Genomic DNA, 27,872 nt, shown 5'->3' with positions numbered 1-27,872 from the left:
TTCTGCTCTTGTAGCGGAAGCCATGGAATGAATTTTGCCACAAAACATTTCCTGCCAGGGTCCTGTGTCAAAATCTCAGCAGTTTTTGGAATATCCAGATCAGCTTCTAGTTCTTGCATTATCAGTTGCTGATCTTTGTTGATCACATTCCATACATGTTCAAAATTCTGAGGTGTACTGCTTGTTGCAGGCCTTCCAGAAGGTGGATCACTTTCAACAGAGTCTCGACCATCTTTGAAGCATTTGTGCCACACTTTTATTTGTGCTGCACTCATTGCATCACCCTCAAAAGCCTTCTGAATCATCCAAATAGTTTCTATGGAGGAATGTTAAAGCTTAATGCAAAATTTGATGCAGATTTGTTGCTCTACTTGCTCAGTCATTTTGAATGTGATTGCCATGCAGTACACATGTTCACTCAACAGCATCTACTGTCCCCACTGACTAGTACAGTGAAATTGTCATTGTTTATGCACGAGCATTCCAGTCCATTCTCCTTGGTTCCTGGGTTACATCGATGTCACACAAACCATTCTTGTTATGTTAATGGTTGGACTTTTTCCAGACAGACTTTATGCTTAATCCCTTCACCTTTTTTATTCAGCCTACAATCTCCCTCCCAACTGGTGACCATCTTAGATAAAATAGTTACTTTATCTATGACTTTGTTTTATCAGGTCTACTTGTTTATTTTTTCACATTTCACACATAAGTGAAATCATATGGCATTTGTCTTTCCCTTTCACTCAATATACTATCCTTTAGATCCATTCATATTGGTGCAGAAGACAAGATTTAATTTTTTTATGGCTGAATCATATTTCATTGTATATATGCACCACATAATTATCCATTCATGTATTGATGGACACTTAGATTGCTTCCATATCTTGGCTATTGTAAATAATTCCTCAGTGAACATAGTCTTTTCAATTTATTGTTTTGGAGTTTTTCAGAAAAATAACCTGAAGTGGAATGGCTGGATCCTTCTTTGTCTCTTGTTATAGCCTTTGTTTAAAGTCTGTTTTGTTTGATGTAAGTATTGCTACCTCAGCTTTTTTTGTTTCCATTTCCACAAAATATCTTTTTCCATCCTTTCACTTTTTTCTTTTATTTTTTAATATTTTGATTGATTATGCTATTACAGTTTTCCCAATTTCCCCCCTCTATCCGCCCTCCGCCCCGCCCCCCCACCCTTCAGCATTCCCCTCCCTGCTTAGTCCACGTCCATGGATTGTAAATATAAGTTCTTTGAGTCCTCTGTTTTACCATTTTTATCTCTCCCTGTCTACCTTATGCCTATTAACCATGCTGCTTCTTCCCTGTACCTTCCCCCCCATTCATCCCTGCCCTCTCCCCACTGAAATCCCTCCATGTCCATTTCTCTGATTCTGTTCCCATTCTGGTTGTTTGCTTAGTTTTTGTATCCATTGTTTTTCTTCTCTTTTAGCTTCAGTTGTTGATAGTTGTGAGTTTGTTGTCATTTTACTGTTCGTAGAACTGTTTGTAGAACTATCTAATTCTAAGATAAGTCCCTTTAACATTTCATATGATAATGGCTTGGTGATGATGAACTCCTTTAATTTGACCTTATCTGAGAAGCACTTTATCTGCCCTTCCATTCCAAATGAAAACTTTGCTGGATAAGAGTAATCTTGGATGTAGGTCCTTGCCTTTCATTACTTCAAATACTTCCTTCCAGCCTCTTCTTGCCTATAAGGTTTCTTTTGAGAAATCAGCTGATAGTCTAATGGGAACTCCTCTGTAGGTAACTCCTTTCCTCTTTCAGCTCTTAAGATTCTTTCCTTCTCTTTAATCTTGGGTAACTTAATGATATATCCCTTGGTGTGTTACTCTTTGGGTCCAACTTCCTTGGAACTCTCTGGGCTTCATGGACTTCCTGGAATTCTATTTCCTTTGACAGATTGCGGAAGTTTGCTTTCATTATTTGTTCAAATAAGTTTTCAATTTCTTGCAGTCGTTTTTCTCTTTCTGGCACCTCTATAATTCAGATATTGGAACGTTTCAGGTTGTCCCAGAGGTTTGTAAGAGTCTCTTCACGTTTTCGAATTCTTGTTTTTTCATGCTGTTCAGGGCAGATGTTTATTTTTTTCTTTTTGTTCCAAATTGTTGCTTTGAGTCCTGGTTTCCTTCCTGTCACTGTTGGTTCCCTGAACATTCTGCTTTATTTCACTTTTGGTATTCTTCTCTCTTTTTTAAGATTTTATTTATTTATCTTTAGAGGGGAAGGGAAGGGGAGAAATATCAATGTATGGTTGCCTCTCGTGTGTCCCCTGCTGGGAACTGGCCTGCAACCCAGGCATGTACCCTGACTGGGAATTGAACCGTGATCCTTTGGTTCACAGGCCTGCGCTCAATCCACTGAGCTACACTAGCCAGGGCTCACTTTTGGTATTCTTCATGTGTTTTTTCATTTTCAGCCAAGCTCAATCAGATCTGTGGGCATTTTGATTACCAGGGCTTTAAATTCTCCACCAGATAAGTTGGCGGTCTCCTCCTTGCTTAGCTTTTTGAGGCTGTACTGTGTTCTTTCATTTGGGTCATATATCTTTGTCTTGGTGCAGCTGATAGGTTGTAAGGGGGCGGGACCTTAGGTATTCACCCAGGCAGGGTAACCCCAGCTGCATTGTGGTGCTGCCTGTGGGGGAGGGGCCAGAGAGGGAACAATGCAGCTCACCTGCTCATCTCTAGCACACTTTTCTTTTTTAAAAAATTATTTTATTGTTTTTCAATTACAGTGTCTAGTGTACTTTTCAATGGACTCTTGGACCTTCCTGTGAGACTGGGAGTTTCTCCCACCGCAGCAACCCCAGTTGTAGCCTATAGCCACCTCTGAGTCCCCTTAAGTCAGCTCAGCCTCCAGTTTCTGCACGTTGTAGCAGTTTTTCTGAGTCAGCATGCCGGTCTGCCACCTTGCCCATCTGCCACCTTACTGGTCTGGTTGTTCTGGTTGGCTTTTTCTTAAATTCCTTGGTTGTTGGAGTTCCATGCAGTTTGGATTTCTGGTGCTTACATTGTTTATGATTTCAGATGGTTTATGGTTGTTGTCTTCCCTTTGGTTGTATGAGGAAGCAAAGGATCTCTACCTATGCCTCTATCTTGGCAGGAACTCTCATCCCTTCACTTTTTGCCTGTGTCCTTCCATCCTAAGGGAATCTCTGTAGATAGCATATGTAAGGTTCTTGTTTTGTTCAGCCAGTGTCTTTTGATTGTAGCATTTAATCCATTTGCATTTAATTGTTGATAGGTATGCATTAATTGCCATTTATTTATTTCTATTTTTGATCTTTTTTCCCCTTCTTAAAGAAGACCCTTTAACATTTCTTATAACACTGGTTTGGTGGTAATGAACTCCTTTAGCTTTTTCTTGTCTGGGAAGCTCTTTACCTGTCCTTTGATTCTAAATGATTGCCTTGCTGGGTAGAATAATAGTGCTTGTAGGTCCTTTCATTTCATCACTTTGATTATTTTGTGTCAATCCCTTCTGGCCTGCAAAGTTTCTATTGAGCAATTAGCTGACAGTCTTCAGGAGCTCCTTTGCAGGTAAGGTACTTCTTTTCTCTTGCTGCTTTTAAGATTGTCTTTGACATTGAATATTTTAATTATTTCTGTACATCATCATCAACATTTGTTTTGTGTTGTTTTCGATAGCAGCCATTGTAGTAGATGTGAGGTGGTAAATATACCTCATTGTGGTTTCAGTTTGAATTTCTCTGTTGTTGAAGGATTTTGAGCATCTTTTCATACTCTTGTTTGCCATTTGTCATCTTTGGAGAAAAGTATGTTCAAGTCACTTTGTGAGGTATATAATTGTCTAATCTCGTTGTACACCTGAAACTAATATATGTCAACTGTAATTGAAAAGTAAAAGTATTAAGATTTTTTTGTTGTAAATATGTATGTTTGATGGGTGAAGGGTGACAGAGGGTGGAGATGGTACTGTACACAGTTGGTATAGGTTTGGAGGCTGGACACCACAGAGAGAGACAGGCAGTCTGCTCAGCAGGGCAGGCTGAGCAGCATTCTAGAGCCTTTAATACCTGGTTGGTGGGTGTGCTGGTAGGGGTCTGGTACATGGTTTCCTTGGCTGAGGTCCTGGGTGGTATGGGCATTGGCACCTGGCCTCAGCTAACATTCAGGCAGGGTGTTGTGGGCAAACTCAGGCTGCTGGGTGCTCATCAGAGTGGTAATATTTCAGCTGCATCTGTTTGACCTGCTTTTGTCTCAGCTGCTGCACCGGCTACTAGAATGCTTGGGTTATTTATTTATTTATTTATTGAGAGAGGGGATGGGAAGGAGAAAGAGTGGGAGAGAAACATCAATGTGTGGTTTCCTCTCATGTGTCCCCTACTGGGGACTTAGCCATGTGCCTTGCCTGGGGATCAAACCGGCGACATCTTGCTTCACAGGCCTGCGCTCAGTCCACTGAGCTACACCAGCCAGGGTGAATCCGTGGGGTTTGCTGCACAACATGAAGCCAATTGGGCTGCTGGGGTAAGGTGGGAATGGTAGAGTAGGCATAGCTCACCATGAGAAGAGTGACTTGTGAAAATGCAGCATGTCTTTGTTGAAGTTTAGATGGAGCTACTGGCACTCACTTTGGCAACAAAGTATTCAGTCCTTGAGGGTGTCTTCATAAGCTGGTAATAGACTACTTGAAGAGGTTTTTCAGGAGGGCCCTTGTGGTCAGAGGAGTCAGTGATGATAAATAATGTCAAAGCCGTCCTTATTCTGTTTCATGATCTCAAAACGTGGAGCATTAGTTTTGACCTGGAGCAGCCAATGGCCATGGCCAATAAGAACTTCTTAGAGACTTGAATGACATCCTCATCAGTCTTGCACTGGATCATAGACTCCACAGAGGAATGCTTCACCACCTTCAACCTTTCCAGGACACTGTGTCCCCACCCCTGATTAACAGACCGTGTGTGGGTGGGGTGGCTGCAGAGTGGCAGGTTGGCTGTCATCTCCTGGTAGGAGAACTCATCCCTTTCCATGCACTTATGACTTGCTCCAACACCAGCATGTTGCCATGACTCTTACTGCAGAAGAAAAAGATACTCTGTTACCACTCTGGTACTGGTACCTGGTATTCCTGGTATCCAGGCTACACTTTTCATGGAAGTTACCCTCCTGGAACCAGCCCTTCTGGATGGCAGCAAGGCTGGAGTCCATGGCTGGCATGCTGGTGGGTGGCACTGGGTACAGATCCTGGACTTAGGGATCCCGGACTTAGGAACCTGGACTCAGGCCACACCAAGCCACAACTTGACCAACTCCGCCCACTGCAGTGACGTAACCTAACCCTCCTAGAGGGCCTGAAATATAAGATTATTGAAAAAAAAAAATAAAATACAATAAAAATCCTGAAAAAATAATGACAGAAACTTTGAAAATTTTATCTATCCTATGTATAATATTGAAGTTACAGAATTATTTTACTTATAGAGAATATTAAATATTGATCCTTTAATTTGAAGATAAACAGGACTGAGAAAATTAAATTTTTTCTTAGTTACACAGTTACTGCAGAATTCAGGTCACCTGCATACAAGTTTAGTACTCTTTAAAAAAAAAAGAAAACAAAAAAGGAAAACCAGAACATTTTATAGTACAACTTGAAAGGGATTTTTTGTTCTTTGACTTTGGGAGTCAAAGCTTTCTATAACATCTTTGGGAGAAAGCTAAAATTATGACAGTTAAAAAGCTAGTAAAGTCTAAGTCAGGAAAGTTTTCCATCGGGAGTTAAGTGGTCACATTATTTTGTGGATTATCAATTAGGACTTTTGTGTATTTTTATTTTAGTAACCTAGTGATTTTCAGCTTTTAAATCTGCCTTTAAATCATGGGATTTAGCTTAACATTTCTTGGTAGATTTTGCACACAAACCTGTGTGTAACCCAACGTCTCCCTCATGTGTTCCGGGTACTCAAGTTGTAGGTGATACTGTTAGGGAGTTGTCTTTTTTAATCCAAAATTTCTACCCATAATACTTGATTCCAACTATTTTTTTAAATATCAAATTTGGGCCCAGAATAGATATTTGCAGTTCTGTCTGACCATGTCCGTAATATTACAGTTAATAGCATTACTTTTGTCGGGGAGGGTGTTTAAGATGACAATTTATTCTCATAGTTCTGAAGGCCAGGAATCTGAAATCCAGGTGTGATTAGAGTTGATTCCTTCTGGAGGCTCTGAGGGAAAAGCCATTCCATGCATCTCTCCCTTAGCTTCTGGTGACTGCAAGCAGTCCTTGGCTTTCCTTGGCTTGTTTGTAGGTATATTGCTCCAATCCGCCTTTCTCTTCACATGGCTACCTTTGTTGGGTGTTTATCAGTAGCATTTATTTTCATAAGTTATGTTATTTTTATTCAGTTATTCATATACTTCATCTATATGTAAAAAAATAAAGGCACAAGAAGATATGTGGTAATCTGTCTACTTTCTGTGGCTATCCTCTAGTCCCCTTTCGTCTATTCAGTAGGTACCATTGCTATAAGTTTGAAGATAGTTTGGGCTACATACAGCAAACTAATGTTTGAGCATAGGACAGTTTATCTTCCTAAAATAGAAATTTTATAATCTGCATTTCTGGAATGATTGATTCATCATTGCCTATAACAGTGTTTTTTTTTACATTTTAGACCCCATGTCCCTGCTTTCTTTCTCCCCAAAATGTAAATATGCATATATTAGAATTTTACATATGACTGCGAGGTGGGAGGTGTCATTGAATTCCTTTTACCCATTTATGTATCTGTAGATTTCATTTAAATCTAGCTTCTTGCTGTATTTGGTAGATTTAAACTCTTTAGCATGTCTGAGTTGCCTAACAGGAATTTCTATTCCCTCTTCACCCTACCCTGCTCATGAACAACTTTAAAAAACAAAACAAAACTCCTTTTGTGGCTTAGCATAAGTTCTACAAGTTTCATCCATTAGCATGTATTAAAATTTCCTTTTTAAAGTTGAATGATATTGAATACACTATACTTTCTTTATCCATTCTTCTGTTTATGGACATTTGGGTTGGTTTTCATCTTTTAGCTATTGTGTGAATAATGTTGCTATGAGCATGGGTTTACAAATATTTGTTAGTGCACCTACTTTCAATTCTTTGGGTACACACCCAGAATCCCATAGCATTTTATATGTACTTTTATAGCCCTTTGCCCTGTTGTGATATAAATATTTCTGTATCTGAAGATTCTAAACAAGGCATATCGTGGGGAAGCTTATGAAATTGATAATAAAATTGAATTAATGATTAATAACCTTACCCTTCCAAACCAGAAAGCACCAGGCCCACATGGGTCATTGGTGAATTCTACCAAACAGTTTAGAAAGAAGTTATACCAATTCTTTGCAATCTCTTCCAGAAAATAGAAATAGAAAGAATACTTCCTAATTCATATTTGAAGCCTAATGCTAAACCAAACAAAGATGTTATAGAAAGAAATCTATAGACCATTATCTCTGGAACATAAACACAGAAATCTTCAACAAAATACTAGTAAGTCCATTGTAATAGTGAATAAAAAGAATGTACAGTGATCAAGTGGGATTTATTCCACTTATACCAGTCTGGTTCACCATTCAATAATGAATTGATGTAATCTATCACAATCAACAGGCTTAAGAAGAAAAATCATATGATTAAATCAATCATTGTAAAAGAACATTTGACAGAATTCATATCTATTTGTGATAAAAATGCTCAGCAAACTAGGCATAGAAGGGAACTCCCTAAGTTCATATAGAATATCAACAAAACCCTCAGAGCCCTGGTTGGTGTGACTCAGTGGATTGAGCGTCGGCCTGCGTGAACCAGGAGGGGCCTCAATTTGATGCCCAGTCAGGGATATGCCTGGGTTGTGGGCAGTGTCCCCAGCTGGGTGTGCAAGAGGCAGCCAGTCAGTGTTTTTCTCCCTCTCTTTCTCCTCTCTTTAAAAATAAATACATAAAATTTTTTAAAAAATACAACTCACAGCTAATGCCATACTTAATAGTGAGGAACTAGATGCTGAGATCAGGAACAAGGCTGAGATGTTCATACTCACCACTTCTCAGCATTGTTCTGGAAGACCTAGCTAATGCAATAAGATGAGGAAAGGAAGTAAAAGGTATACACATTAATAAAGAAGAACTAAAGTTGTCTTTATTCACAGAAGACATGATTGTCCATGTAGACAATCTTAAGAATCAAAAAACCTCTAATGAGGGATTATAGCAAGGTTTCAGGGTACAAGATAAATACACAAGTCAACTGCTTATATAGCCAGGATGAACAGTTAGAATTTGGAATTAAAAACTGCTATATTCTACATTTCCACCCAAAAATGTACTTAAGTATAAATCCCCCCCAAATGTACAAAATCTACAGTAGGTAGACTATAGAATTTTAAGGAGAGAAATCAAAGATCTAAATAAAGGAAAAAATATTTCATGTACATGGAAAGAAAGGTTCAGTATTGTCAAGATGTGAATTTTCCCTGACTTAATCTGTAGATTTAACATGATCCCAGTGAAAATCCTACCAAATTATTTTGTGGATCATGATAAACAAAATTCCTTTTAATCAGATAATTATTATCACTTTCTACTAAATGAATGGTTGCTGGAAAACAGAGTAGTCAACATAATTCTAAGGTATTACCCTAAGGTATTAAACATTTTGGGCATACAGAAAAGTTGAAAGAGGTTAATACCGTATACATGCCTCCTGAATTCAACATTTGTTCTAATTTTGCTGTTACTGTCTCTCTCTATTGGTTTGCCATGGCTGCCATAATACAGTACCACAAATTGAGTGGCTTAAACAATAGATGTCCTAAAAAATATCTTTTCAGTTTGGTGAAACTTCTCTTAGCTCATTCCCTGTGACACAAAAACAAAAATTATTGTTCTGTGAGCAAATACTGTGTTTGCTGGACCTTTTTTTCTGTATGATTACTATTTTCCTTTATGATTAATAAGTATTTTGAGGAGATACCTTGACACTAAGTAAATATATGTTGCTTCTCAATTTTTTGCTCACTAATTTTAGCAGCTGTTGGTGGAGCCTGTCTGCATCAAGTGTTAACTGGGTGTTCCAATGGTGATTTTCTGATAGCATATGATGCCTATCTGCAAAATCTGCAACCATTGTTAATATAATAAGAGTGGTCTATGTGACATTGATGTAACCCTGCAGCCAAGGAGAGTGGACTGGAATGCTCATGTGTGAACAGTGACAACTTCACTGTAGTAGTCAGTGGGGTTGGTAGATGCTGTTGAGTGATCGTGTGTATTGTGTGGCTGTTGTCCCCATAGTGACCAAGAGAGTAGAGCAATGAATCTGCATCAAGTTTAGTGTTAAACTTGAATATTTCTCCAAGTAAACTATTTGGCTAACTCAGAAGGCTGCAGTTATGGGCAGCTGGTGATTGGCAGCCTCATTGTGACAGCACACTTCATCATGCATCACATCTTGTGCAGAGTTTTTTGACAAAACATTAAATCGCCCAGGTGATTTAGCACCCCTAAAACCAGATTTGGTGCCCTGCAACTTCTGGCTCTTCCAAAACTAAAATTACCTTTGAAAGGGAAGAGATTTCAGACCATAGATGAAATTCAGGAAAATACAACAGGGCAACTGATGGCAATTGGGGGAACTGTGTGAGGTCCCATGGTGCCTATTTTGAAAGGGACTGAGGCATCATTGTCCTATATTTCTTTTATCTTTTTTTTTTAATTTAAAAATTTATTTATTTATTTTTAGAGGGGAAAGGAAGGGGAGAGGGAGAGAAATATCAATGTATGGTTGCCTCTCATGCATCCCCTGCTGGGAACTGGCCTGCAACCCAGGCATGTGCCCTGACTGGAAATTGAACCGCGATACTATGGTTTGACGGCCCACACTCAATCCACTGAGCTACACCAGCCAGGGCTCTTTTATTTTGTATCTTCTTCAATAAGTGCCTATTTTCCTATTACATGTCTGGGTACTTTCTGGATAGACCTCATATATTTTAACGTGTATCTATTATAATTTTCATGTGTGCTAGGTGTATGCAAATTATTGGGAATGTAGAGATTAAAACATTCAGTTCTTGCTTACAAGGAATTTATAGTTTAGGCAGAAAGACATTTAGTTTTTACCATTGTAATATATGCTTTTCTAGGATTATACATAGTATACTTTGTGAGTGCAAAGACTGCTGAGTAAATTGAGTATAATAAATGAGCATAAATTTACAAAAATAATTCAGAACATTGGTATAGAGATATACCAACAAGTGTTTTGAAAGTACAGTCATGTGCTGCTTAATGATAGGGATATGTCCTGAGAAATACGTTAAACAATTTCACTGTTCTGTGGAATCATGGAGTACACTTACGCAAACCTAGATGGTATAGCTACCGTACACCTAGGCTGTAATAGTATAGTCTGTTTCTCCTGGGCTACAAACTTGTGCAGCATGTTACTACACAAAACAATACGAGGTTAAATCAAGCACAAGAGAAAATGATGCAATTAAGAGACACTGTAAACACAAAATATGTGAGGCTGCCATTGGAGTAACATGGCATACTGTTTTACAGCAAACTTTTAAAAATAAGTTGAAGGAGTACACTCTAACAATAAAAAGTATAGTATAGTAAATACAGTAACATTGTTGTTCATTATTATCAAGTATGTGCTGTATACTTTCAAGTATACAGTATCAAGTAATTGTGCTGTACATTTATATGACTGGCAGTGGACTGGGTTTGCTTACACCAGCATCACCACAAACTGGTGAGTAATGCATTGTACTACAGTGTTACAACGGCTATAGCATCACTAGGTGGTAGGAATTTTTCAGCTCCATTATAGTCTTAATGGATCACTGTCTTTTACGTACCCATTGTTTATTGAAATGCTTTGTGGCACATTATTTGGCAAAGGTAGAGATTTGAGAAGAACATTTAAAAAAAAGTAAAACACCACTCCTACCTCTTTATAAAAGTAAATCATATCTGTGGACAACTTGGAAAAGCCTAAGGTATAAAGGAAACAACAAGATTTTACCATAATTCCATACTTTGTTGCCTTTATGTGTTTATTCCCATTTTTTGACTTTTGCCTGAAAACATACAGTTCTTTTAAAATAATTGTAAATTTTATTTTACAGTCTAATTTTTCTGCATAGCTTCAGATCAGGTAAATTTGTTTAAAATATTTCAAACAAATTTTAATAGTAATATAAAATTTCATAATATAAATGGGCAAAAAGAACTTATTTAGCTATTTTTCTGATTGCCTGTGCCTTTGAACTGTTTTTTTTTTTGTAAGGCAGATTTATTTTTAAATACCAAAGTTTTAAAAAGATTTATTTATTTTGTTTTAGACAGAAAGGAAGGGAGGGAGAAAGGGAAAGAGAGAAACATCAATGTGTGGTTGCCTCTCACCTGCCCCCTATCAGGGACTTGGCCTGCAACCTACACATGTGCACTAACTGGGAATGAAACTCACAACCCTTTGGTTTGCAGGCTGCTGCTCAGTCCACTGAGCCACACTAGCCAGGGCAAGACGTGGGTACTCTTCATGGGTCTCTGTTAAATCATAGAATGGTTTAAAAATAGCAGTAGTTTTCTTGAATGTCAAATAGATTATAATAGAAGACTATAAATCATAATCATGTGCTTTACAAATAGTAACTATTGGGTGATAATAATAGTCCTTAATACTGGCCCTTCATTTTAAAGATGGAACAAAGACCCAGAGTGTCAAAAATTTCTCCAAGGGGAGACTTCCGCCAAGATGGAGGCATAGGTGGAAACATTGTGCCTTCTCTCACAACCAAGTTTGAACACAACAAAGGTTTGGAGAACTAGGACACACCCAAAGACCAGAAAACGGAATTATACAGAAGTCCGACAACTACGAACCATTCAACGGGGACGGTAAGAGAGGCGGAGCCAGCAGCGGAGCTGGGTCGGGCAGGACAGATCCCCCGACCTAGGGGCTAGGCACGCAGGCAGCCCGGAACCAGTCAGGGTGCGGGGCAGACCAAGGTCGCACATTCGCGCGCAGTGAGATGGACCACGCAGGCCCCAGGAGGCGAACCCAGTGGTGGAGGGCTGGCGGCGGTGGCACACTCACATGCAGTGGGGCCAGGTGCGTGGGCATGGTGACAGTGGTGGCTGGGGGTCGCGGCAGCAGGCAGCGGAGGGAAGCCATTGTCCCTCTTTGACCCCGCCCCCACATACAACGTCACAACCCAGCGACTGAGTTGCCCTGCTCTGGTGAAAACCTAGGGCTCCGATCCTGCTGCTTAACAGGCATGAACAGCCCAAAAGATGGTGCAAGAAGAACTCAAAGTCCCAGAGCCAATAACTCTAAGCGACCAACAGATTGCCAGCCTCTCAGAAGCCCAATTGAAGACACTATTTTTCAGGATGCTCACAGAATTGGTAGAGTACAGTCACAAATTAGAGAAACATAGTCACAAATTAGAGGAACATATGAAGGCTAAACTAATTGAAATGAAGGGAGATGCACAGGAAACCAATAGGGATGGAAAGGAAACTAGGACTCAAATCAAGGGGGTGGACCAGAAGGAAGAACAAAACATCCCACCAGAAAGAAATGAAGAAATGAGAATTCAAAAAAATTAGGAGAGGCTTAGGAACCTCCAGGACATCTTTAAACGTTCCAACATCTGGATTACAGGGGTACCAGAAGGGGGAAAGAAACAGCCACGAGTGGAAAATGTATTTGAACAAATAATAAAGGAGAACTTCCCCAGTCTGGCAAAGGAAATCGACTTCCAGGAAATCCAGGAAGCTCAGAGAGTCCCAAAGAAGTTGGACCCAAAAAGGAACACACCAAGGCACATCATAATTACATTAGCCAAGACCAAAATGAAGGAGAGAATCCTAGAAGCATCAAGGGATAAGGGGACAGTCACCTACAAAGGACTTCCCATCAGACTGTCAGCTGATTTCTCAAAAGAGACCTTCCAGGCAAGAAGGGGCTGGAAAGAAGTATTCCAAGTCATGAAATCCAAAGACCTACAGCCAAGATTGCTTTATCCAGCAAAGCTTTCATTTAGAATGGAAGGACAGATAAAGTGCTTCTCAGATAAGGTCAAGTTCAAGGAGTTCATCATCACCAAGCCCTTATTATATGAAATGCTAAAGAGACTTATATAAGAAAGAGATGATGAAAATATGAACAGTGAAAGGACAGCAAACTCACAGTTATTAACAACCACACCTAAAACAAAAGCAAACCAAGAGGACAGTCAGGAGTGGAACCATAGAAATGAAGAACACATGGAGGGTTAGCAACAGGGGAGTGGGAGGGGGAGAAGGGGGGAGAAGGCACAGAAAATAGCATAGATGGTAGGTAGAAAATAGATAGGGGGGAGGGTGAGAATAGTAGGGGAAATATAGAATCTAAAGAACTTGAGACACGTGGTTATAAACTAAGGGGGGGAGAATGGTGGGGCAGGGAGTGTGTGGGTGGAGGGGAATGAAGGGGGGGAGTAGAACAACTGTAATGGTATAATCAATAAAATATATTTAAAAAAAATTTCTCTAAGGTAGGGAAGGAGGAGCCTTTATAGAGAGCCCTAGCTTCCCAAGTTCACCGTTCTTTGCACTCTGATGATAACTGTGTCCAATCCCTCCATTGCTTAGAGACTCTTTTTTTAAGATTTTATTTATTTTTAGACAGGGAAAGGGAGGGAGAGAGTTGGAGAAACATCAGTGTGTGGTTGCCTCCTACATGGCACCCACAGGGGCCCTGGCCTGCAACCTAGGCATGTGCCCTGACTGGGAATTGAACTGGCTACCCCTTGGTTCGCAGCCCACACTCAGTCCACTGAGCTACACCAGCCAGGGCGAGAATCTTTTGAGGAGTTGTGGATAGCATTCAACTTTGCTGTGTATCTTGAATTTACTTTTTAAAATTTATTTATTTATTTATCTTTAGTGGGGAAGGGAAGGAGAGAGGGAGAGAAATATCAATGTATGGTTGCCCCTCACACATCCCCTGCTGGGAACTGGCCTGCAACCCAGGCATGTGCCCTGACGGGGAATCGAACCGCGATTGTGAGGCTCACAGGCCCGCGCTCAATCCACTGAGCTACACCAGCCAGGGCTGAATTTACTTTTTAGATGTGACGTTAAGAAGGGGTTCTGATGTTGAAGGAAATTTAAAATGAGAGACTGAGAATAGCCTTCCATTGTGTGTACCATCCAGTTTTATTGTTTTTCTTGTGGATAGTTAGTGCTGCCAATCCCAGGTGATCCTTATTACTCATGATAGTTATGTTCTGTAAAGTTACTGCAAACACTGAACTAGCAAATACTCAACTGTTGTTCCTAGAGAACACAGGGTTAGATAAGTGGGAGCCTCTGGTGAACATATTTGCCTCAGCCAATCAAAACATAACTTTGTTATTTTGTGTGTTTCTGTTTAAAGAGATCTTACTTAATGTGTATTATTGATTAACTTTGAACTCAGTGGCTAACAGCAGTAGTTACAGCTCATGCCTCAACTAATAATGCCTGAACCATGTCTTTCTACTCAGGTGGATTTCATAAGGCACTCCAAAGCCGCCTTGTGCTTAGGAACAGAAGACAGCACTTTAGCACATTTCGGTGCCATTTTAAGCAGCGAAACAATCAGTAAAAAGCACAGACACATGAAAAACATGACATTCAATAGCCTGCAAAAAGACACTTGTTTACAGTATGAGAGAGGAAACAAGAAGGCAGAGCACCACCTGATTAGGCCTTAGCTGGGAATGAGTTCTGGTAGATTGAAATTTTTTGCTGCTCTGTGCATGTCTACAAATTACCACCAAAGACTGCAAATATTGATTTTGGGGCTACAAATTAAATTTAGTGAGTAGACAAATTAGCAAATGTGGAACCTTTGAATAAGGAGGATCCATTGTTGTTTGAGCACAGGGAAAGTGTTTTTCTTTTTTTAAAAAATATATTTCATTGATTATACCATTTCAGTTCTATTCCCCCCCTCATTCCCCTCCACCCTGCACACCCCCTCCCCCACCCTTCCCCCCTTTAGTCTATGACCACGTGTCTCAACTTCTTTAGATTCTATATTTCCCCCACTATTCTTGCCCTCCCCCCTATCTATTTTTTTACCTACAGTCTATAGTACTTATTTTCTGTATCTTCTCCCCCCTTCTCCTCCTCCCACTCCCCTATTGCTAACCCTCCATGTGTTCTTCATTTCTGTGGTTCCACTCCTGATCAAGCTGTCCTCTTGGTTTGCTTTTGTTTTAGGTGTGGTTGTTAATAACTGTGAGTTTGCTGTCCTTTCACTGTTCATATTTTTTATCTTCTTAGATAAGTCCCTTTAACATTTCATACAATAAGGGCTTGGTGATGATGAACTCCTTGAATTTCACCTTATCTGAGAAGTACTTTATCTCTCCTTCCATTCTAAATGAAAGCTTTGCTGGATAAAGCAATCTTGGCTGTAGGTCTTTGGATTTCATGACTTGGAATACTTCTTTCCAGCCCCTTCTTGCCTGGAAGGTCTCTTTTGAGAAATCCGCTGACAGTCTGATGGGTACTCCTTTGTAGGTGACTGTCCCCTTATCCCTTGCTGCTTCTAGGATTCTCTCCTTCATTTTAGTCTTGGCTAATGTGATTATGATGTGCCTTGGTGTGTTCCTTCTTGGGTCCAACTTCTTTGGCACTCTCTGAGCTTCCTGGATTTCCTGGAAGTCTTATTTCCTTTGCCAGACTGGGGAAGTTCTCCTTTATTATTTGTTCAAATAAGTTTTTCACTTGTGGCTGTTTCTTTTCTCCTTCTGGTACCCCTATAATTCGGATGTTGGAATGTTTAACGATGTCCTGGAGGTTCCTAAGCCTCTCCTCATTTTTTTGACTTCTGGTAACTTCACTTTTTCCTGTTTGGTCATTTCTTCCTTCCTTCTGGTCCACCCCCTTGATTTGAGTCCCAGTTTCCTTTCCATCACTATTGGTTTCCTGTGCATGTCCCTTCATTTCAATTAGTTTAGCCTTCATATGTTCCTCTATTTTGTGGTTAAAATCAACCAGTTCTGTGAGCATCCTTGATCACCAGTGTCTTGAATTTACATCTGAGAGGGTCGCTATTTCTTTTTTGCTTAGAGTTATTGGCTCTGGGGCTTTGAGTTCTTCTTGAGCCATGTTTTGGACTGTTCGTGCCTGTTAGGTATGAGGAGCAGAGCCCTAGGTGTTCACCAGGGCCAGGCAACCCACCTGCTGGGTTGTGACGCTCTATGTTGGGGTGGGGCCAAAGGAAAGCAATGGTGGGCAGTCTGTCTCACTGCGCGCAAATGTGCAACCAGCGATCAGCCTGTGGTGGGTTCACCTGCCGGGGCCTGCGCAGTCCGTCTCACTGCTCACTCCTCTGCTGGTTTATCTGCGCGCGCAAATGTGGGATTGCAGCCCGCGAATGTGGGACCCCAGCCAGCCCGCTGCCCGGAGCCCTCACTGGGCTAGCTGCCTGGGCGCCTGGTGTTGGGGCTCTTTCTTTTGTCTGTCCCCAGTCTGCTGCTTGCTCTGCCCCTCTTACCGGTCTGGTTGAATGGTTTGTTGTTGTCGGAATTCCGTATAGTTCAATTTTCTGTTGTTTGGCTGCGTCTTTGTTCTCCAAACCTTTGTTGTATTCAAACTTGGTTGTGGGAGAAGGCACAGTGTTTCTACCTATGCCTCCATCTTGGCGGAAGTCTGAAACAGTGTTTTTCTTTTTTTAAAAAAGATTTTATTTATTTATTTATATTTAGAGGGGAAGGAGAGAGGGAGAGAAACATCAATGTATGGTTGCCCCTCGTGCATCCCCTGCTGGGAGTTGGCCTGCAAGGAACCGGCCTGCAACCCAGGCATGTGCCCCGACTGGGAATCGAACCACGATCCTCTGTTTTGCAGGCCCGCACTCAATCCACTGAGCTACACCAGCAAGGGCGAAACAGTGTTTTTCTTATTAAGGGATTTTTTTTATTGTTGTTAACTCCAGGAGTATAAGATGTATGCTTTTAAATTCGGAGTTCAAACAACTGAAAATGTAGGGAAGTTTTTTTCCCTGAATGTGCTCATATGGAAGGTAAATGACAAAGACCTAAATACAGATTTATTTCCAAAGCAAGATACATAAAGAGGTGGAAAGAGGGTGCACCTAGGAGTGAGAATAAAATTGGTTAACAACGTCGGAAAAAAGTATTCAACCTTACTAATAATCAAGAAGGTTAAAACTATAGAAACAGCCAAGTAAAAATGATTTTTTAAACATTAAGTAGCAAAGATTATTTGACTTCAGTAATTCCTCTTGTTGTGATGGATTAAATGGTTTTGAGGAAAAAGCATTGTGCACAAAGATGAGTGCAATTTGATTTTTAGTGTATATTTTAAAACAATTCCTATGTCCAACAGTGGGACATTTAAGTAAATCATGTTATACTTAGAACATCTAGGAAATTGTTTTAAAAAGTTTGCAGAGTTTTTTTTCAGAGTTTTTAATATGGAAAACTTTAAAGCTGTAATTATTAGGGTGTGAAAGGAAAACTTTACATGTAGTTCACAATTGGAAATAGTTAACTAATTGTGGCATATTTTCTTCTTCCCTTTTCCCTTTATGTTCTCAAACTCTTTCCCTAGGTATTCTATCATAACTGTGTGTTGTTTTCATAGTGGGCAAGTTCTTTAAAACATGCAAATTATGAATAGGCAATACAAATTTGGCTCACAGTATATATAATATATGTGATTGTAAATGTCCATAGTAATGCAACACTGAGGTAAAACAAAATTTTGAAGTGCCTTCTAATAGTCCTTAGAAAGTAAATTACGTACAGCATAGGTGGCAAACACAAGGCCTATGCGCCGAATCCTGCCCTCCACCTTGTTTTATCCAGCCTGGCACCTTGTTTCTACCCAGTGGCAGCGCTGAGCTTCTTGTCCCTAGTTAAGGCGTAGTTATGTTTATACAGTCCTAAAATTACATTCAGCCCTTTGAAGGCAACCACAAGGCAGATGTAGCCCCTGGTGAAAATGAGTTTGACACCCCTGATGTGCAGCATGCTTTTCACTTACTCAGTTTTTCTGAACTCTGAAAGATGCAGATTGCTAAAACCTTAGTGTTTATTATCTGTAGGAATAAAGAGATTTTCTTAAATAACTATAAGGTTATTGCATATGACAATTGGCAATGATTAATATAATATTAATATCTGTGCTCTTTATATAATGTAACAAGGTAGATTGTACTTACCAAGCTTAATTGAACTGTATAAGTTAAATAAATTTGTAACTTGTTTTGCACAAATCTTAAAAATTGAGGTATAATTTACATATAACATCAAGTGTACAACATAATGATTTGGTATTTGTATACATTTGTCAAATGATCACTAGAATAAATCTAGTTTACATCAGTCATCTTACATAGTTAAGAAGTTCTTTTCTTGTGATGAGAACGTTTACGATCCTCTTAGGAACTTTAAATGCACGGGAACTTTAAATGCACGGTAGAGTATTACTAACCATTGACATTGTATTGTACATTACATCCCCATGACTTATTTATCTTATAACTAGAAGTTTATACCTTTTAAATTCCCATTACTCATGTCCCCCACACCTCCCCCTACACCCCTGCTCTGTGCCTCTGTATCAGTGAGTTTGTGTGTGTGGTTTTTTTAAAGATTTGACTTATTTACTTTAGAGAAAGAAGAAGGGAGGAAGAAAAACAGGAAGAGAAAAAGCAGTGTGCGAGAGATACATGATCAGTTACCTTTTGCACACCTCCATCTGGGGACCCGGTCCACAACCAAGGCCTGTGCCCTGACTGGGATTGAACTGGAAATCTTTAAGTTTCCAGGCCAGCACTTATTCCACTGAACCACAGCAGCCAGGGCTCTTTGCTTTTTTTAGATTTTATATATATATGATATTGTAGAGCATTGGTCTTTCTCTGACTTATTTCACTTAGCATAATGTGCTCAAGGTTCGTTCATGTTGTTGTAAATAATGCAAGATTTCCTTGTTTATGGAAAAAATCTTTTTTAATATGCTGTGTGTGTGTGGTATGCATACCATATTTTCTTTAGCCATTGATCCATTGATAGACAGTTTGTTTCCATATCTTGGCTACTTTAAAATGCTGCAATGAGCCTTGACTAGTGTGGCTCAACAGATTGCATGCTGGCCTGCAAACCAGAGGGTCACCTGTTTGATTCCCAGTCAGAGCGCATGCCTGGGTTGCTGGCCCGGTCTCCAGTAGATGGCAGTCCAGAGGCAACCACACACTGATGTTTCTCTCCGTATCTTTCTCCCTCCCTTCCCCTCTCTAAAAATAAATTATTAAAATTAAAAAAATAATGATGCAATGAACATATATCTTTTTGAGTTACTATTTTCATTTTCTTCAGGTAAACAAAAGTGGAATTGCATGATTATATGGTAGTTCTGCTTTTTTAAAAAGTATATTTTATTGATTATGCTAATATAGTTTTCATACTTTTTCCCCCTTTATTGCCTCTTCGTCCTGCATCCCCCAACCCCCAACCCCCCAGCATTCGCCGTCCTTAGTTCATGTCCATGGGTTGCACATATAAGTTCTTTGAATTCTGTTTCCTATACTATTATTAACCTCTCCCCATCTATTTTATACCTACCAATTATGCTTCTTATGCCCTATACCTTCCTCCATTCCTCTCCTCCCCCTTCTCTGAAAACCCTCCATGTCCCTTTCTCTGATTTTGTTTCTGTTCTAGTTTTTGTTTTCATTGTTTTTCTCTTTTTAGGTTCAGTTGTTGATAGTTGTGGATTTGTTGTCATTTTACTGTTCTTAGTTTTTGATCTTCTTTTTCTTAGATGAGTCCCTTTAACATTTCATATAGTAGTGGCTTGGTGATGATGAACTCCTTTAGCTTGACCTTATCTGAGAAGCACTTTATTTGCCCTTCCATTCTAAATGGTAGCTTTGCTGGATAGAGTAATCTGGGATGTAGGTCCTTGTCTTTCATGATTTCAAATACTTCTTTCCAGTCCCTTCTTGCCTATAAGGATTCCTTTGAGAAATCAGCTGATAGTATTACGGGAACTCCTTTGTGGGTAACTCTCTCCTTTTCTCCTGCTGCTTTTAAGATTCTCTCTTTATCTTTAATCTTGGGCAACTTGATGATGTGCCTTGGTGTGTTCCTCTTTGGTTCTAACTTCTTTGGGACTATCTGGGCTTCCTGGACTTCCTGGACTTCCTGGAAGTCTATTTCCTTCGCCAAATTGGGGGAGTTTTCCTTCATTATTTGTTCAAATAAGTTTTCAGTTTCTTGCCTTGATTCTTCTCCTTCTGTCACCCCTGTAATTCGGATATTGTAATATTTAAAGCTGTCCCAGAAGTTCCTAAGCCTCTCTTCATTATTTTGAATTCTTGTTTCTTCATGCTGTTCTGGTTGGATGTTTATTTTTTCTTTTTGTTCCAAATTGTTGCTTTGAGTCCTGGTTTCCTTCCTGTCACTATTGGTTCCCTGAATATTTTGCTTTATTTCACTTTGTGTATCTTTCATTTTGCAACCAAGCTCAGTCAGTTCTTGTGAGCATTTTGATTACCAGGGTTTTGAACTTCCCATCAGATAGGTTGGCTATCTCCTCATTGCTTAGCTCTCTTTCTGAAGTTTTACTATGTTCTTTCATTTGGGTCATATTTCTTTTTCTGGACATATCTGTTAAGTTGTGAGGGGGTGGGGCCTTAGGTATTTACCAGGGCAGGGCAACCCTCTTTGCTGCATTGCAGTACCATCTGTGGGGGAGGTGTCAGAGAGGGAACAATGCAGCTTGCTTGCTTTGCTGTAGCACCACTTTCCAATGAACTCTCAGACTCTTGTGTGAGACTGGGAAATTCTCCCATCATGGCAACCCCTGCTGTAGTCCAAAGTGAGCTCTGAGTCTCGGTTTCCTGTTCAGCCAGCCCTGCCCGAGAGGTCCCCCACCTTGACCTGGTTTCTCTCAGCCAGCCCCTGCCTTTGTGGTCCATCACCTTGCTTCAGGTCTTCCCTGTCTGCATGGATGCCCTGCTCCTTCCTACTGGTCTGGTTGAATGTTTCTTTAATCCCTTCATTGTTGGAGTTCCATGCAGTTTGATTTTCTGGCACTTCTGGTTGTTTATTGTGTTTAGATTGGTTGTTATCCTCCTTTTGGTTTTTCGAGGAAGTGAAGGGTTCTACCTGTGCCTCCATCTTGGCCAGAATTTCCCGTTTTTTTTTTTTTTGTTTTTTTTTTGGTAGTTCTACTTTTACTTTTTAACCTCTAAATTGTTTTCCATAGTGATTACACCAGTTTTTAGTCCCATGAGGAGTGCACAAGGTTTCCTTTATCTCCACATCCTTGTTAACTCGTATTGTAAATAAACAAACAACCCCCCCCCAAAAAAAAACCCCCAGAAAACAAAACTATCGAGATAGCAGCCCTGGCCAGGTGTCTCAGTCAATTGGAGCATTGTCCTATGTACCAAACGGGTTGCAGGTTTGCTTCTTGGTTAGGGCACATATCTAGTTGTGGGTTCAGTCTCTGGTTGGGTCACACATGGAAACAAACCATCAATGTTTCTTTCCCTCAACTCCCACAATAATCAGTAAACGTATCCTCAGGTGAGGATAAAAAAATCCCCTGAGATTTCATCAAGGTTTGTTAATGTCTTTTTAGTCTCATACTTCAGGCTAGTTCTCCTCTGCCTTTGCCTTCTCATTGCATTAACTTTTGTTTTAAAAGATTTTATTTATTTTCTAAGATTGGAAGGGAAGGAGAAAGAGAGAGAGTGAAACATCAGTGTGTGGTTGCCTCTTGTGCACCCCCTATTGGGGTGGGGAGCAGGCCTGCATCACAGGCATCTGCCCTGACTGGGAATCAAACTGCTGTGACCCTTTGATTCACAGGCACGCATTTAGTCCACTGAACCACACCAGCCAGGGCTCACTCATTGCATTAACTTATTGATGTTTCTAAGTTAGGCGTCTTCTGGAATCTAATAATGTAAGTTTGTAAATGCAGTTGTTTTGTTAACTTCTTTTCTCTGTATTTTCTGTCCTCTAGCTCTAGAGAACCAATTAAATTGTTTAATTCTCATGGATTAAAAAGTACAGTTGTGTCTGCTTGGTAGGTATAACCTTGTTCCATAGATTGTGCCCATCAGAGCCTTTGGCATTAATAGTTCTCATTGTGTAGATTATTCCCCTTGTACTGATACCATCAACCTCCAGGGGCTTCTAAATTATTAATAGATTCCAGATTCCAGTTTGGGAATAGAAAGTATTGCTTAGCACATGTGAAAGGATAACTTTTTTCGAGAGTTGTTTTTTATTTCACATTTAAATTAATTTTGGTTAAAAGTATTTCAGCCCTGACTGGTGTGGCTCAGTGGTTGGAACGTCATCCTGTAACCGAAAGATTGTAGTTCACCTCTGGTCAGGCATATGCAGAGGTTTTGGGTTTTATCTCCTGTCTTGGCACATGTGTGTGTGTGACCCCGATCCAAACACATACAGTCCCTTCCAGGCGCATATAGCCCCAATTTGGGTGCCTATGGAGGCAAATGATTGATGCATCTCTCACATCAATGTTTCTCTTCATTACTCTCTCCTTTCCTTTCTTTCTTTCTCTCTCTAAAAAAAGCAAATGAAATTGTCCTCAGGTAAAGCTACAAATAAATAAAACGCATTTCAAACAGACTCAGATATTTGACTCGTGCCTCATTTATTTATAATGACGGAATGATGAAGGTGGTGTTAGTTGACTAGAAATACTATATTGGGTTGAATTCTCCATTTCTCACATTCATGTTGTCTTTCAGTTTTACAGAATTTTCAGATTAAAACTATCTCAAGTTTTTGGTTGAAAACTTAATTCAACATAGAATTAGCAACTGAATTTATATTTTTGTCACTTATAAATTAATATTGTCTAGTTATTAAAGAAGATTGAATAGAACCTCTGTTGCTTTAGAAAGATTCTACATATGCTAACTATGTCCTTGAATGGAAGAAAAAAATTTTTTCTTTAAATCACCACTTGAAAGTGGTGGGGGATGACATAAACATCAATATGAAAGAAACATTAATCTGTTGCCTCCCCTCTGTGTCCCAACCGGGATTGAACCCACAACCCAGGTATGTGCCCTGACTGGGGATTGAATCAGCAACCTTTTGGTGTAAGGAACCATGCTCCAACGAACTGAACCATCCAGTCAAGGCTGGAAATTATTTTCTTAAGAACAGAGTTGAATTCTGACTTCTATTGAGTGAGAGTAAAGTTGAGTGAGAGTAAAATTTTACTGAGCTTTAAATTGAGTTTTTAATGTATCAAATCATTAAATATCTCAAATTCAAATTGTGTTGACAAAATTCTTCACACTTCACAGTAAAAATTCTTACCTACTTGGAATAAAAGGGATTTTTTTGGCCCGATAAAGGTCATTTGCAAATATCTATGGCTTGTGTCATACATAACAGTGAGTATTGTATGTGAAGGACTAAATACTTTCTCCTCTAAGGTTGAGAACCATGGTAAGGCAAGAAATAAAAGGGATTTTAGCATATAAATAAAGAAAATTGCCCCTATTTGTGGATGGCATGATTGTCTATGCAGAAAACTTCAAGGAATCTGCAAGAAAGTTTCTTAAACTAGCGAGCTTAACAAGATTGCAGGATCTTTGGGCAATGTTAAAAATTATGTGTTTATACCAGCAGTGAACAACTGGAAATGGAAATCAGTTAAAAAAAATAGTACCAATTAAGTAGCACTCCTCAAAAGGTATAAATCCGAATACACACACACACACACACACAGACACACATATACCTACATACATATAGGATGTATGTGCTGAAAACTATAAAAGGCTGATGGAAAAAAATAAAGCCTAAATAATTATAGAAAATTACCTCCTTATGATTTGAAGATTCAGTATTGTTAAGATGTAATTTTTCCTGATCATCAGCAACATAGGTGGAGAATCTGATCTGAAGCCTAGGTGTTATATTAAGACATTCTGTAAAGTTACAGTAATCCAGCCCTGGCTGGTGTGGTTCCGTGGACTGAGTGCTGGCTTTGGAACCAAAAGGTCACTGGTTTGATTTCTAGTCAGGGCAGATGCCTGGGTGGCAGGTCAGGTCCCCAGTAGGGGGAGAGTGAGAGACAACCACACACTCATGATTTCTTCTATTTCTCTCTTCCTAAAAATAAATAAATAAAATCTTTTTTTTGTTTATATATATATATAATTGATTATGCCATTACAGTTGTTCTATTCCCCCCCTTCATTCCCCTCCACCGCACATTCCCTCCCCCACCATTCTCCCCCCCTTAGTTTATAACCACGTGTTTCAATTTCTTTAGATTCTATATTTCCCCTACTATTCTTGCCCTCCCCCCTATCTATTTTCTATCTACTGTCTATGCTATTTTCTGTACGTTCTCCCCCCTTCTCCTCCTCCCACTCCCCTGTTGCTAACCTTCCGTGTGCTCTTCATTTCTATGGTTCCACTCCTGATCTAGCTGTCCTCTTGGTTTGCTTTTGTTTTAGGTGTGGTTGTTAATAACTGTGAGTTTGCTGTCCTTTCACTGTTCATATTTTTCATCTCTTTTTCTTATATAAGTCCCTTTAGCATTTCATATAATAAGGGCTTGGTGATGATGAACTCCTTGAATTTCACCTTGTCTGAGAAGCACTTTATCTGTCCTTCCATTCTAAATGAAAGCTTTGCTGGATAAAGCAATCTTGGCTGTAGGTCTTGTGTGTAGGTCTACACACAAATGTTTATGACAGGTTTTTTCAAATTGCCAAGCACCACAAACAATCTAAGTGTCCCTGAATTGGTGAGTAGATGAATAAACTGATACCCATAGAATTCAGCTAAAAAGAATCTTGCTACTTGCAATAACATTAATGAATCTCAAAACTGTTAAGCTAAGTGAGAAATACCAGAGTGAAAAGGCTACACACTGTATGATTTTGTTTATTTGATATTCTGGAAAAGAAAAAAGCTAGAATGATGGGCAACATTGTTACTGAACCACCTTCCAAAATTCAGGTTGGTGTACGTGATATGCTAATAAGCCAAACACTGAGACACTGCTGCATGGAGATAGAACGAGGTTTATTTGATTTGGCTAAATGGAGAAGCTGGGAGAGCAGGATCTCTCATATCCATGTTTTCCTAAAAGTAGAAGGAGGGAGGTTTTTAAGGAGGTTAGGGGGTAAAGGCGGGGTAAGGGGTAAGTTTCAGTGAACTGAATCTATTTCAGTTTCAGTCTGTTTCTTTAGTCCAGATAACATTTTGTACCACCAGACTTCTGGGTGTCAGCAGCTAGTTGCAACTTTCTTAAAGGCATTTATTTCTTCTGCAAAATAAACTCAAATTCTCCTCACGACTCTGAAGTTATCTCCTGTTTGACAAGGAGACTACTACAGCCACTTACAACTAAATTGAGAACAAGGGGTGCTGGGCAGGAAGTGAAGAATAGCATGTACAAGTGATGGTTTTGTGCTTTAGCTACATTTTTCTATTTTAATATATTTATTTATTTTCAGGGGAGGGAAGGAGAAAGGGAGAGAAGCATTGAGATCTGTTGCCTCTTTCACATGCCCTGATGGGTGATTGAATCCCCAACCCAGGCATGTGCCCATCAGGAAGTGAACTGTGGTACAATGCCAAATGAACTGAGCTGGTCAGGGTAGGTCAGAGAAACTAACTTTGTTTTTATTTTTAAGGATTTCCTCCTGCCCTCCCCTCCCTTCCCCTCCCATGTGAGAGAAACCTCGCTCAGTTGCCTCTTATGGGCCCCAACCAGGGACTCTGCCTGCAACCCAGGCATTTGTCCTGACCAGGAATCAAACCAATGGGAAATCGAACCAGTGACCTTTCAGTCTGCAAGAATGTGTTCAACCCATTGAGCTACACAAGTCAGGGCTAACATACTTTCTTAATCTTTGACTAAGCTACATGACAACCCAAGCAATTGAAACATTTAATTCAAGTCTATTAACTGTATTCCTAGACTCTATGATCTGATACCCAAATGTGTTCATTGTTGACAGTTTCAAGATGAGTGGCTGCCAGGGTTAGAAGTAGTAGTAGGATATTGCACACAGAGTGCCAATATGAAGGAACATCTGGGGATGATATGTTAAACTGTTCTGCCTCTTCACTGTGTTTGTTCCATAATTCTGTGTGCTTGTCAAAAGTTAAAATGTACTCCAAAAAGTGCATTTTATTGCGTGAAACTTTAAAAAGGTAAGAGAAGATGGGGCACAGAATGGGAAAAATGTTTGCAGAAGAATATATCTGATAAAGGACTGGTGTAAAAAATTAAGAACTCTTTTAAAAAAAATTCATTTATTTATCTTTAGAGGGGAAGGGAAGGAGAGAGGGAGAGAAATAACAGTGTATGGTTGCCTCTGCCGGGGACACACAATGTATTGTGTGTCCCCTGCCAGGAACTGGCCTGCAACCCAGACATGTGCCCTGACTGGGAATCGAACTGCGATCCTCTGGTTTGCAGGCCTGCGCTCAATCCACTGAGCTACACCAGCCGGGAAGAACTCTTAAACATTAAAGAATAAGAAAACAAAAACTTGATTTAAAAATGGGCATAAAATCTGAACAGTCACACTACCAAACAAGATATACATATGTTAAGTAAGCATATGAAAAGATGCTCAAATTGTATACGGTTACATACCTATTAGGGTGTCTGAAATCCCAAACACAGAACACTCGATGTCTGTGAGGATGTGGAAAAACAACTCCCATTCACTGCTGGTGGGAACGCAGAATAGTGCAGCCACTTTGGACAGTTTGGCAGTTTCCTACAAAACTAAGTGTACTTTTAGCAGATGATTCAGCAGTCATGTTTCTTTGTATTTACCCAAATAAACTGAAAATATGCAAATATTTTAAAATAAACAAAAACTTGCTCGTGGGTGTTTTAGGAGACATATTCATAATTTCCAAAACTTAGAAGCAACCAGGAAGGCCTTCTTTCTTTAGGTGAATGGATAAACAGTCAAGACAGTGGAATCTTAGCACTAAAAACAAATGAGCTATTGAATTAAGGAAAAGATGTGGAAGGACCTTAAATACATTGACTAAGTGGAAAAAGCCAATCTGAATACATTTATCAAAACATGTAGGATGTACAGTACCAAGAGGGAACCCTCATGTAAAGTTTATGGGCTTTGGGTTCAGTGTTGGTTTACTGATTTTAATAAATGTACCATAAAAAATACACAAAAATAAATGTAGCATTCTGATACTGGATGTTGTGGGGGAAGGGGCTGTATGTGCGTATGTGTGTACTTTATTAGTTTTGCTATGGATATAAAAGTGCTTTAAAAATAGTCTATATGAAAATAATACATATAAAAGAAACAAAGGACAAACTGTGTATTTCACATTGGAGTATATGGTAAATTTCTAGATCAGTGTAGGGTAGACTGTTGCTTCAAGGAAAACAACTATATTTGTTGCCAGTGATAAAAAAATTTGAGGTTTCAAGCAACAAATAGAGTTTTGGAAAACTTGTATTTGTCATGTGAGATTGAATTCCCCAATAATTAATCATTTTAATGATAAGAACTATAATGTGTTTAATAAAAATGTGATTATTTTTTGTTTCATAAATAATGTGACAATTACATGTAATTCTGTGGAACCAGTGGTTTACAAATTGTCAGCACATGCTGTTCTAAAATCATGCAGCAGGGGTAAATGTTTCAAAGCACCAAGTAAACCAGTGCCTTTAAATGTGAGAGTTCAAAAAGTTTATTGATAAGATTTCAGATGTCATGTTACAGGGACAGACGATAT

At 39.5% G+C, this 27,872-nt stretch overlaps 1 protein-coding gene and 1 pseudogene across 8 annotated transcripts in view; one reads left to right on the top strand and one right to left on the bottom strand.

Annotated features, from left to right (window-relative positions):
• WDR33 (WD repeat domain 33) overlaps positions 1-27,872 on the top strand; it is a 103,423-nt gene that overhangs the window by 6,327 nt on the left and 69,224 nt on the right. The gene's annotated exons all lie outside the window — the stretch shown is intronic.
• LOC119004159 (spermidine synthase-like) lies at positions 4,517-5,205 on the bottom strand (annotated as a pseudogene).

Source organism: Sturnira hondurensis, unplaced genomic scaffold (assembly GCF_014824575.4).
Source record: "Sturnira hondurensis isolate 20B ecotype Veracruz unplaced genomic scaffold, ASM1482457v3 Scaffold0001304, whole genome shotgun sequence".
Classification (NCBI taxonomy): Eukaryota; Metazoa; Chordata; class Mammalia; order Chiroptera; family Phyllostomidae; genus Sturnira; species Sturnira hondurensis.
Note: the sequence above shows the minus strand (reverse complement) of the source record. Positions and strands in the feature narration are given on the sequence as shown.